The sequence below is a fragment of the Ascaphus truei genome, chromosome 3 (genome assembly GCF_040206685.1).
Source record: "Ascaphus truei isolate aAscTru1 chromosome 3, aAscTru1.hap1, whole genome shotgun sequence".
NCBI lineage: Eukaryota > Metazoa > Chordata > Amphibia > Anura > Ascaphidae > Ascaphus > Ascaphus truei.
In genome coordinates this window covers 250,125,378-250,138,700 of record NC_134485.1, presented here as the reverse complement: position 1 = coordinate 250,138,700, position 13,323 = coordinate 250,125,378, and the positions used below count along the sequence as shown (strand labels likewise).

Here is a 13,323-nt window from a genome sequence, read left to right as displayed (position 1 = left end):
ACACAGCGATGCAAAACACTCACCAGGTATATTGAGCATTCTCTCATATACTGCTTTTATAGTTCTCCTTAGAAATCATATAATAGGCATTTATTCAAGAGGAAGCAAAAAGGATTTCCTTAAAGAGAAAATGGCAGCCATTTCACCTTTTCCCGAAACACACACACACACAATTCTAATACCATGTGTATTTGTGATCTGAAAGTACTGTGGCTGCTTAACGCTGAGGTCAGTGTGTAACTCTTTCCAAATGGAGGAAGCAATCCTTTGTATGCATCTGCTTTACTTCCCATGTAATCACACTGCTCTCCTGTGTGTGCAGTTACACCACATCGCGTGCAAATCCTCATATACAAGGAATTCATTGGGCCTGACAGCCCTGAATGATGCACTGAACTGTCCAATGTTTCCTCCAGCGTATTTGTATACTGTCTTATTGCTTTTTCTGAGGGAAAATGGCTGCTTTTGGGGTAATACTTTTTTCAGAAGCTATCATTTTTTAAATTACGACATCACTGGGAATTGCACAGCTAAATACATCTGCGATCGTCAATGAAAAGTTAAACGCAGACTACACACCTTTTAAAATCATTCTTTGTAATTGTAACACCTGTACTTGTAGTGACCACCCCTCCGCCTGCAGGATTAGTACTTAACCTGTTCCTGCCCCCCTTCTGCTACCCTGGGGTTTTAGACTGAAGCAACAAGATGTATTTGTGCTGTTCCAGTGAACGCACAGGCTTAGCAGCGAAGTCTTATCGCTATTCAGGCCTCTAGCCTCATAAATCATATCAAACATACTGTAGGAGCCTCTTGACAAGAAAATATGTATATAATTATAATATCTTACTATTCATACTGTATAGCGTTCCAACAAACTAATACTTTCGAGGCATACATTTAAAAAACAGCTATACTCTGCCTTTAGATCTGTTTCTGTTAAATGGGACTAACATCGTATTACTACATCACTGCATTCGCCACCTGGCAGCAAAATGGTGAAATAGTAGGATTGTATTTCCTAGTACGGGCTGGATTAATAATCCATATTCCAAACAGTACAAGAAACCAACAGGTTTTGTGGTATAAGCAATGACTACTGCAGTACAATAACCTAGACCAGCGGCGCGCAAAGTGGGGGGCACGACCCCCGGGGGGGCGGGAGATTGTGCTGGGGGGGGGGGCGCAGGCAGTTGCAGAGGCCCCGCGCTCTTCCCCCAGGCATTTAAATTAAATGCCAGGGGATCGCGTGAGGCCCCTGCAACTGTTTTTTTACCGGGATTCAGCCGTCTGTGTGGCATCGCCATGGCAACGCCACGGCACCATGTGACCTGACGTCACACGCCCACGCAGCGTCATCTGACGCGGATGAAGGTAGGCAGGGGGGCGCGAGAGCCGGGGGCAGAGAGACAGGGGGCGCAGCACAAAAAGTTTGCGCTCCCCTGAACTAGACAACTAGACAATAAATACAAAGGCCATTTTTTAAAACCCTATTTCCACTGCCAGCCTCGGTTATGCGCCCTAAATATTACTAATACAATTTTTTTCTTCTTATATATCGCTGACAGTTTACACAGCGCTGTACGTAAACCTTTCCAGGCACAAAGGCCAACAGAGCTCACAGTCCCATTTCTGTGCCTCGGAGATTGCCTGACATTCAAGTTCACACGGAGACAGATTCCAACCAACTTCCAAGGCAGGGACAGTGCCACTCAGCTACTCCTTCCTGGTAAAGCGGTTCTCTCATTATACACCAGGGAGAGCAGCTTTACATTGCAAGAGAGTGAGGTCCGTCACTCACACAGGCGGTATAGCTCGCCGTTTAAATATGAACGTGCTCTTAGACCGAGGGCGTGTGCACCTCTCATATTGAGTGAAATAAAAGTATGTAGTTTTGCAGTGTTCGTATGGATGACCTGAACTGCCTATCTCCATGTTGGAATATCCCCAACACAAAACAGGAAATATACACTGGGAAAATGCTAAACTTGAGTGGCAACTGGGGGTTGCTTCATATCGCCATATTGCAAACATACAGCAATCCTTTATAGAAGAGTTCAGCACTGCAATTGTGTACATGTTACAAATCGCATCATCGCTGGCAGGCTACTGTAAGTATTCTGTTCGATCCGTGCCGGGTTTTCACTGCGGTCCGGGTTTTCTGTCTCTGCTGCCCTTTTCAGCAGTCGGTGGCCATTTTGGGTACTGGCAGCCTGCTTTATAAGGCCTCGTCCAGGGTTGCTGCTTGCTGGCGGAGGCGGGCTTCCGCTCGGCACTGAGCCCCTACAGCCGCAATTAGAGCTGCTTTAGTAGGGGCTCGCCTACGCTTCCGCAAGCGCGCGGAAGCGTAGGTCTTAGCAGATATTTACATTTCAGCGCTCGCCGGAGCGCAGGGACGGTCACGTGTGCGGTTCGCCCAATGAGGGCGAACCAGCTCCGTGACGTCACTGGCCCGCCCCCTGACGGCGCGCGGTCTAAGGCCAGGGAAAGCACCCGCTTTCCCCGAGCCTCAGCGCACCAGTGGGGAGGTTGGCTGAGGCCTTAGGCTGCAGTTACCATAGGGAGTCGCCGAGCAAAGTTCTGTGTGTTTGCAGCTCCTGTTGGTCTTTGCAGTTACACCTTACCCTCTTGCCTGTTTTGAATTCCTGTTGCTGACCCCGGACCGTGACCCCAACCTCACTGCCTTCCGCCTGCCCTGACCTCCGCGATTTTGCACCTCTGCCTGTCCCCTGGACTTTGCAACTCTGCCGCCAGCCCTGACCCCTGCTTCCATACCGACTACGGATACTCTTACAGGACTCTGTCCCTGGGTTGTTGTCGGTTTATTTTTATCCCTACCTCAGCCCTGCGGGTCCGCCTCCTGATTTGAGACGAGCACCGTCACAGCTACTAAGAACTTTATATAAATCGTTGTCGAGTTCGCCTTTGGTATCAGGCTTAATAACAGTTGAAAGGATGTGGCTCTCCTGATCGCCGAGCACAGCAGTGGTTTAGAGCCTTGTAGGTCCAGTCTGAACAAGCAGTCAATAATTGTGGTGTGCTTGGCACATGCTTGAAAACATGAGGTAACTCTCAATGCATTATTTATTTCCTGGTAAAACATTTTTATAAATAAAATATGTCGCAGTTCTAGTACATGTTCAAATAAATGGAAATGAAATCTTCTGTATGTGTGTGGGAAAATAATAATAATAAAAAAATATATATATATATATATATATATATATATATATATATATATATTACACACATATACATACATACACACTCTGATGTATTAATACACTTGGAAGTCTTTTGACACTACCAAAGTCGTGTGTGTGTGTGTGTGTGTATATATATATATATATATATATTTTTTTTTATTATATATATATATATATATATATATATATATATATATATATATATATATATATATACATTTCGTTAGCCACAGATCGGTATCGTCTATCCATTTTGGAAGAAAATAAAATATATACATACACACACAGTTGTGTGTAAAAGAAAGTACATCCTCTTTGAATTCTATGGTTTTACATATCAGGACATAATAACAATCATCTGTTCCTTAGCAGGTCTAAAAATTAGGTAAATACAACCTCAGATGAACAACAACACATGGCATATTACACCGTGTCATGATTTATTTAACAAACATTAAAGCCAAAATGGAGAAGCTATGTGTGAAAAACTAAGTACACACTTACTGCTTCCATAGGAATTAAGATGCTAAGTAGCAGACAGGAGCTGCTAATCAAATGCCATGGATTAATTGATCATCAGCAAGTGTGACCACCTCTATAAAAGCTGACGTTTTAGTAGTATGCTGGTCTGGAGCATTCAGGTGTGTGTTAACACAATGCCAAGGACGAAAGACATCAGCAATGATCTTAGAGAAGCAATTGTTGCTGCCACCAATCTGGGAAGGGTTATAAGGCCATTTCCAAACAATTTAAAGTTCATCATTCTACAGTGAGAAAGATTATTCAAAAGTGGAAAACATTCAAGACAGTTGCCAATCTTCCCAGGAGTGGACATCCCAGCAAATTCACCACAAGGTCAGACCGTGTAATGCTCAGATAATTTGCAAAAAACCCAGGAGTTACATCTCAGACTCTACAGGCCTCAGTTAGCATTTTAAATGTTAAAGTTTATGACAGTACAATTAGAAAAAGACCGAACAAGTATGGTTTGTTGTGAAGGGTTGCCACGAGAAAGCCTCTTCTCTCTAAAAAGAACATGGCAGCACGGCTTAGGTTTGCAAAGTTGCATCTGAACAAACCACAAGACTACTGGAACAATGTCCTTTGGACAGATGAGACCAAAGTGGAGATGTTTGGCCATAATGCACAGCGCCACGTTTGACAAAAACTAAAACACAGCATATCAGCACAAACACCTCATACCAACTGTCAAGCACGATGATGGAGGGGTGATGATTTGGGCTTGTTTTGCAGCCACAAGACCCGGGAACCTTGCAGTCATTGAGTAGACCATGAACTCCTCTGTATACCAAAGTATTCTAGAGTCAAATGGGAGGCCACCTGTCCGACAGCTAAAGCTTGGCCGAAATTGGGTCATGCAACAGGACAATGATCCCATGCACACCAGCAAATCTACAACAGAATGGCAGAAAAAGAAAAGAATCAAGTTGTTGCAATGGCCCAGTCAAAGTCAAGACCTCCACCCGATTGAAATGCTGTGGTAGGACCTTAAGAGAGCTGTGAATAAACAAATGCCCGCAAACCTCAATGAACTGAAGCAACGTTGTAAAGAAGAGTGGGCCAAAATTCCTCCACAACGATGTGAGAGACTGATAAAGTCATACAGGAAACAATTACTTCAAGTTATTGCTGCTAAAGGTGGTTCTACAAGCTATTGAACATAAGGTATACTTAGTTTTTCACACATGGCTTCTCCATTTTGGCTTTATTTGTGTTAAATAAATCATGACACAGTGTAATATGTCATGTGTTGTTGTTCATCTGAGGTTGTATTTACCTAATTTTAAGACCTGCTAAGGAACAGATGATTGTTATTATGTCCTGATATGTTATGTAAAACCATAGAATTCAATGAGGGTGTACTTTCTTTTTCACACAACTGTATGTATGTATGTATGTATATATCAAAAAATAAATAGATGATACATATATATATATATATATATATATATATATATATATATATATATAGTATCATCTATTTATTTTTTGATATACTTGTACTATATTTGATATACTTGTACTTGCTTTGCTAGTCCCATGCTGTGTTTAAAAGCTGTGTGAACGGCGATACATCAGCTTAAATGGGCTCCATGTGAATGGATATTCCAGGCAAATGGTGACTCATTGTGTGCTCATTTGCATGTCATCTCCCAAAATCCCTTGCTGCAGTGGGAGCACTGTATGCGAGGTGATAATGGTTGAAAGGCAGGGTTGCAGACCTGTCTAAGACATGTGAATGTGCTCACAAGTGATATTCTTTATTGGAGATATATATATATATATATATATATATATACATATATACATACATACACATACATCTCTTTATGATGCTCATCCAACTTATAAGTTACTAGGGTTTGTGGCATCTAGTTAGATGTGATGAGTGGAGAATTTACTATACACTGATGTGACAGAAGGAACATGAGGACAATTCTTTAATGTGATGCACTCATTATCCTTAAAAGGAGATGGGTGCCCATAACCCAAATAACTTACAATGGAAAAAACCCCAAGCATCTTCAACACATCCTGCAAGGCCGTTTCCCCTACATTGTTCAATTTGAGGTCAAACATCTGGACCCCTCCTTCCCAAGAATGGAGATGGTTATAAGAATAATGGTATTCCAGAAAAAAAAATCTAAAAAAACATCCAACCATATAGCAATTCACACTGAATCACAATGCACTGGAATAGACTGCGAGATACACAGACCTTGGTCTAAGGCCAGGTCCCCGCTGTCTACTGCAGCACCCGCTGTGGTGGACGCTGCATGGACCAGACCCGCCCCACAATGGGACCGAGCCAGCTGTGAGAGGGGGCCGCCGCGCAGCGCCAACAGAAACTCCTGCTCTTAAGAAAATTAAGAGCAGGAGTCACGACGGAGCGCTAGGCCACACCCCCAGCGGTTCAGCTAATGAGGGCGAACCTGCCGGGTGACGTCATGGCCGCGCCCCCGTCACTCCACCGTCACGTCCCCGTCTTTCCCCCTGCAGCTCTCTGCAGACCGGGGGACTCGGCTGCACGCGCCGCCTACCTCGCAGGCGCCTTTGCAACGCAGGCAGTGGGCCGCAGCCCAACAATCAGCTCAAACCACCTCAAACCACCAATAAGTATCTGGATGAAAATATTCAACAGCATCATCACACCCATCCTTCCGTGGGCGTGTCGGGGGGCGGGCCAGTGACGTCACAGAGCTGGTTCGCCTTCATTGGGCGAACCGCTCACGTGACCGGCCCTGTGCTCCGGCAAGCAGGAAAATCTGAAGACTCGGTGAGACACACGCTTCCCCAAGCGTGCGGACGCATGCGCGAGCCCCTGCTAAAGCCGCTCTCATTGCGGCTGCAGGGGCTCAGTGCCGAGCAGCAGCACGGGTCAGCGCATAAGTGCTGACCATGTCCGAGGCCTTACAAAGCAATGAGAAGCCAGGAGCTCCTCACTAAACCCTGTGCCAAACAACTCTTCCCCCTCTCCAAGAACAAAACCCCACACAGATCAACAACCTGACGAAAAAACAAATCAACTCTATCAACAGTGAAATGAAGAAGCAGTATGTGACTATGTGGCAAAATGATATCCAACGCTCAAAGAAGCTGGAGACCTACCACAGCCTACAGAGAGAATATACTCTGGCACCCTACCTACTGAAGGTAAAAGACCCAAAGCAGAGACAGACCTTGTGCCAGTACAGAAAGAGTGCCACAGCCTGGAAATAGAAACTGGCAGACAGACAGAACTGGAAGTCCCGGGAGATGAGACTGTGACAGCGATGTGAGCTAGGAGAGGTAGAAGATGAAACTCACTTCCTCCTGCGCTGCACACAATACTCTGAAGTGAGCAGTGCCCACCTGGAGAAACTCACTGCACTTATCCGGAACTTTAATAATATAGAAGAGAACCAAAAAATTGCGATCCTCTTGGGGAGAACTGGCTGCACACTATATCAGCACCTGCCACAGGCTGAGAGACGCCCACTAACCCCCACATCCATGTGTGTAACTGTTACCCATGTACTGTGCAATCATTATACCCAAGCCCCTATAATTCATGTATTGTGTAATCATTGTACCCCACCCCCATATTATGCACGCTTTGGCAATACTGAAATGTTCTTTCGTCATGCAATAAAGCTTATTTGATTTGGGTTAATGAAGGCAGAATCAACAAGAGACACAACAGCCCCACAGCAGTTACATGCACCAGTAACCACATCACGCACACCACCCACTGCCCTCAATGCACGACCTCCATGCACAGCCCTCCACAGGCTCAGCAGCAACTTCTGAAGGGAAGCTACTGAAATATCCACTTATTAATAACAGCATCCAACTGTATCCACAAATTGTACCTTCCATAGAGATGTCCACTGGTGCAATCACCAGCTACACACAAAAATTAAATTATTAAAAGTAACTTAATTTTGGAAACAGCGATCCCATTCATGTTTGCACTGTCTATTATGCTGCACATAATTAAGAAGAATTAGTGTGTACAATATATACACACACACGGAGAGACTTGCACACGGGGGGGGGGGGGGGGAGGAGAGACTTGCACACATGAGGGGAAGAGGAAAGACGTGCAGAGAGGTTATCCTCTATATAAACACAGCCTGTGCCTGCAGGGGGTCACTTAAGGAGGTCAGGGAGTGTCCTGCCCCAGCATGGGTGTGCAGACACACAGACTGCTAGCATGCACATGGGCCTGCATTAGCACACACAGGTACATACCAGCATGACTTGCACACGGGGGGGAGAGACTTGCACACGGGGGGGGGAGAGGACTTGCACACGGGGGGGGGGAGAGACTTGCACACGAGGGGGGGGGAGAGACTTGCACACGGGGGGGGGAGAGACTTGCACACGAGGGGTGGGGAGAGACTTGCACACGGGGGGGGAGAGACTTGCACACGAGGGGGGGGAGAGACTTGCACACGGGGGGGGAGAGACTTGCACACGGGGGGGGGAGAGACTTGCACACGGGGGGGGGAGAGACTTGCACACGGGGGGGAGGAGAGACTTGCACAGGGGGGGGGAGGAGAGACTTGCACAGGGGGGGGGAGGAGAGACTTGCACAGGGGGGGGGAGGAGAGACTTGCACAGGGGGGGGGAGGAGAGACTTGCACAGGGGGGGGAGGAGAGACTTGCAACAGGGGGGGGGGAGGAGAGACTTGCACACGGGGGGGAGGAGAGACTTGCACACGGGGGGGAGGAGAGACTTGCACACGGGGGGGAGGAGAGACTTGCACACGGGGGGAGGAAGAGACTTGCACACGGGGGGGGAGGAGAGACTTGCACACGGGGGGGGGGGAGGAGAGACTTGCACACGGGGGGGGGAGGAGAGACTTGCACACGGGGGGGGAGGAGAGACTTGCACACGGGGGGGGGAGGAGAGACTTGCACACGGGGGGGGGAGGAGAGACTTGCACACGGGGGGGGGGAGGAGAGACTTGCACACGGGGGGGGGAGGAGAGACTTGCACACGGGGGGGGAGGAGAGACTTGCACACGGTGGGGGGGAGGAGAGACTTGCACACGGGGGGGGGAGGAGAGACTTGCACACGGGGGGGAGGAGAGACTTGCACACGGGGGGGGAGGAGAGACTTGCACACGGGGGGAGAGGAGAGACTTGCACACGGGGGGGAGGAGGAGACTTGCACACGGGGGGGGGAGGAGAGACTTGCACACGGGGGGGGGGAGGAGAGACTTGCACACGGGGGGGGAGGAGAGAATTGCACACGGGGGGAGGAGAGAATTGCACACGGGCGGGAGGAGAGAATTGCACACGGGGGGGAGGAGAGAATTGCACACGGGGGGAGGAGAGACTTGCACACGGGGGGGGGAGGACGAGAATTGCACACGGGGGGGAGGAGAGAATTGCACACGGGGGAGGAGAGAATTGCACACGGGGGGAGGAGAGAATTGCACACGGGGGGGAGGAGAGAATTGCACACGGGGGGGGGAGGAGAGAATTGCACACGGGGGGGGAGGAGGAGAATTGCACACGGGGGGGGAGGAGAGAATTGCACACGGGGGGGAGGAGAGACTTGCACACGGGGGGGAGGAGAGACTTGCACACGGGGGGAGGAGAGACTTGCACACGGGGGGGAGGAGAGACTTGCACACGGGGGGGAGGAGAGACTTGCACACGGGGGGGAGGAGAGACTTGCACACGGGGGGAGGAGAGACTTGCACACGGGGGGGAGGAGAGACTTGCACACGGGGGGAGGAGAGACTTGCACACGGGGGGAGGAGAGACTTGCACACGGGGGGGAGGAGAGACTTGCACACGGGGGGGAGGAGAGACTTGCACACGGGGGGGAGGAGAGACTTGCACACGGGGGGGAGGAGAGACTTGCACACGGGGGGGAGGAGAGACTTGCACACGGGGGGGAGGAGAGACTTGCACACGGGGGGGGAGGAGAGACTTGCACACGGGGGGGGGAGGAGAGACTTGCACACGGGGGGGGAGGAGAGACTTGCACACGGGGGGGGAGGAGAGACTTGCACACGGGGGGGGAGGAGAGACTTGCACACGGGGGGGGAGGAGAGACTTGCACACGGGGGGGAGGAGAGACTTGCACACGGGGGGGGAGGAGAGACTTGCACACGGGGGGGGAGGAGAGACTTGCACACGGGGGGGAGGAGAGACTTGCACACGGGGGGGAGGAGAGACTTGCACACAGGGGGGGAGGAGAGACTTGCACACTGGGGGGGAGGAGAGACTTGCACACGGGGGGGGAGGAGAGACTTGCACACGGGGGGGGGAGGAGAGACTTGCACACGGGGGGGGAGGAGAGACTTGCACACGGGGGGGGAGGAGAGACTTGCACACGGGGGGGGAGGAGAGACTTGCACACGGGGGGGGAGGAGAGACTTGCACACGGGGGGGGAGGAGAGACTTGCACACGGGGGGGGAGGAGAGACTTGCACACGGGGGGGGGGAGGAGAGACTTGCACACGGGGGGGGGAGGAGAGACTTGCACACGGGGGGGGGAGGACGAGACTTGCACGGGGGGGAGGAGAGACTTGCACACGGGGGGGAGGAGAGACTTGCACACGGGGGGGAGGAGAGACTTGCACACGGGGGGGGAGGAGAGACTTGCACACGGGGGGGGAGGAGGAGAGACTTGCACACGGGGGGGGGAGGAGAGACTTGCACACGGGGGGGGAGGAGAGACTTGCACACGGGGGGGGGAGGAGAGACTTGCACACGGGGGGGGGGGAGGAGAGACTTGCACACGGGGGGGGGGAGGAGAGACTTGCACACGGGGGGGGGAGGAGAGACTTGCACACGGGGGGGGGGAGGAGAGACTTGCACACGGGGGGTGGAGGAGAGACTTGCACACGGGGGGGGGAGGAGAGACTTGCACACGGGGGGGGGGAGGAGAGACTTGCACACGGGGGGGGGGAGGAGAGACTTGCACACGGGGGGGAGGAGAGACTTGCACACGGGGGGGAGGAGAGACTTGCACACGGGGGGGAGGAGAGACTTGCACACGGGGGGGGGAGAGGACTTGCACACGGGGGGGAGGAGGAGACTTGCACACGGGGGGAGGAGAGACTTGCACACGGGGGGGGAGGAAGAGACTTGCACACGGGGGGGAGGAAGAGACTTGCACACGGGGGGGAGGAGAGACTTGCACACGGGGGGGGAGAGACTTGCACACGGGGGGGAGGAGAGACTTGCACACGGGGGGGGAGGAGAGACTTGCACACGGGGTGGGAGGAGAGACTTGCACACGGGGGGGAGGAGAGACTTGCACACGGGGGGGAGGAGAGACTTGCACACGGGGGGGAGGAGAGACTTGCACACGGGGGGGAGGAGAGACTTGCCACACGGGGGGGAGGAGAGACTTGCACACGGGGGGGAGGAGAGACTTGCACACGGGGGGGAGGAGAGACTTGCACACGGGGGGGAGGGAGAGACTTGCACACGGGGGGAGGACGAGACTTGCACACGGGGGGGAAGGAGAGACTTGCACACATGAGGGGAGGGAGGAAAGACGTGCAGAGAGGTTATCCTCTATATAAACACAGCCTGTGCCTGTAGGGGGTCACATTAAGGAGGTCAGGGAGTGTCATGCCCCAGCATACACACAGACAACACAGACTGCTTAGCATGCACATGGGCCTGCATTAGCACACACAGGTACATACCAGCATGGCTCTTATACAGAGGGGATATACTGGGGGCCTACACTGCCACACACTGCACCTCTCACCTTCTCCGCCTTCAGCCTGATGGTGGGATGTCCCTGTAGAGCCGGGGTATCAGCGGCTGTGCATGTGTGTTGCCGGGGGCAGTAGAGGACGCCCGGCCGGCCTGTGCCTCTCCTCCTCCTCCTCCCTGTGTGCAGCTCCCAGCAGCAGCGCCACACACAAGCAGCCTATTGTATTGACACTGCTCGCTGGCTCCCCAGTCCCACGCTCCTCCTCTTCCCCTTCCTCCCGGGCATGCTCCCTTCCTCCCTCTCTGCTGCTGCTGGCTGCTGCTGCTGCTGCTGGCTGCTGCTGCTGCTGCTGCTGCTGCTGCTGCTGCTGCTGCTGCTGCTGCTGCTGCTGCTGCTGCTGCTGCTGCTTGCTGCTGCTGCTGCTGCTGCTGCTGCTCGCAGATCACTGCCTCCCTGGGAAGGAGGAAGCGCCCTCACTATCCCCAGCACCATGCGTGTATCATTGTATGTCTACAGCACTGGCAATGCACGCAGCGCTAACCCTGAACATAAGTGCAGCAGCAGAAGGCAAAGGGCGACCCTGTTCCGAAGAGCTTACAATCTAAGTGACCCCCCTGGCTGGCTGTGTGGGTGGCAGACTCTTGAGTGCCAAGTAGGAGAGCCTAATGTATGTTTGTGCTCAGATTGTGTGTTTCTATAGTTTTCGTGTAGTATGACCTGCAACATTTGTGTGCTGCTAATTCTAATCGTATTATCGCTACGGTTTTTTTTTTTTTTGGTACAGTTCTTTATTCTGCTAATAATTGGAAATGTAATTTTCATGCTGTAAAAAAAAGAAGATTGTGGTCACTATGTTTGAATAAAGACCTCAGGGGTGATGTGTAAATAAGGTTTATTATTATCTGTAGGAAGTATCTTTATCACACTAGCTCTGTAAGGCCGCGTTTATAGTGCCGATGACGTCACTCGTCGCCATTTCATTTCAACTTTGAGCGACGTCGCTGGCGACAAGGCCAGTGATGTCACGAAGGGGGAGGGCAGAGTGCAATAGGCACTCTGTGATTGGTGTAGAGACAGTCACATGTGGCGACTCTCTGTCCCAAAATTAAATTCTACTGACATTCAAAAATTTGGGTCGCTCTGTTGCACTTACTATAAGCGCACGCGACAGAGTCAATGTATTTGTTTTGGGGCAACGTCACATCACCGGGCACTATAAGCGCAGCCTTCGTCCACTGCTACTGTCCTGTGATGTTCACATGATCAAATAGCCTGGCAGCTGTAATACATGAGGAGCAAGGAGCCGTGTAATCATGGATGACGTCATGTGGTTGAATTCTGCTTTTTAGCGTTACTTGGCTCTATAATTGTTTTATTTTTTCGCACACTTACAATTTTGCACTATCTTTTTAAACAAAAAGGGGATTCAGTTCACACAGCCTGTAATCACGGAATGGGGCATTTGGTCTAGGGTGACCACCCGTCCCCCTTTTGCCGGGACAGTCCCGGTTTTTCGTGTGCTGTCCCGGTTTCCTGTGTGTCCCGGAAATGTCCCGGTTTTTCCTCAATGTCTTCCCGTTTTTTTTATTGTCGCCTGCGGTGCGCGAGTCTGCTGCGGCGCGGAGGAGGAGACTGCAGCAGCCCGGCAGGTAAGTATTTTTTTTTAATGCCAGGGGTTGGGCTTGTGTAGAAACTGGGTCTTGCTGATTGGAGGATGTGGCCCGGCATTGTACAAAGTCCCGCCCCCCCCCGGCATTTTCCTACTTTGACCAATCCCCTGCGTCCCGGCATTAAGCCCCGGCAGCGGAGGCAGTGAGGAGAACCCGAGGATGCGGTAGCCCGGCTGGTGAGTACGTTCAGATGCCAGGGGGTTGGGTTTCTTACTTGAATATGTCGGACCGCTGGGGATTGGTGGAGGAT

At 51.4% G+C, this 13,323-nt stretch overlaps 1 protein-coding gene across 1 annotated transcript in view; it reads right to left on the bottom strand.

The window, feature by feature from the left end:
* The window catches only part of JADE3 (jade family PHD finger 3), a 77,512-nt gene extending 65,864 nt beyond the window's left edge, over positions 1-11,648 (bottom strand). Inside the window, exon 1 of the mRNA XM_075590593.1 lies at positions 11,455-11,648. The gene's annotated coding sequence lies outside the window, so the exon portion shown is untranslated. The remainder of the gene's footprint in view (positions 1-11,454) is intronic.
* Between the last annotated feature and the right edge of the window lie 1,675 nt (positions 11,649-13,323).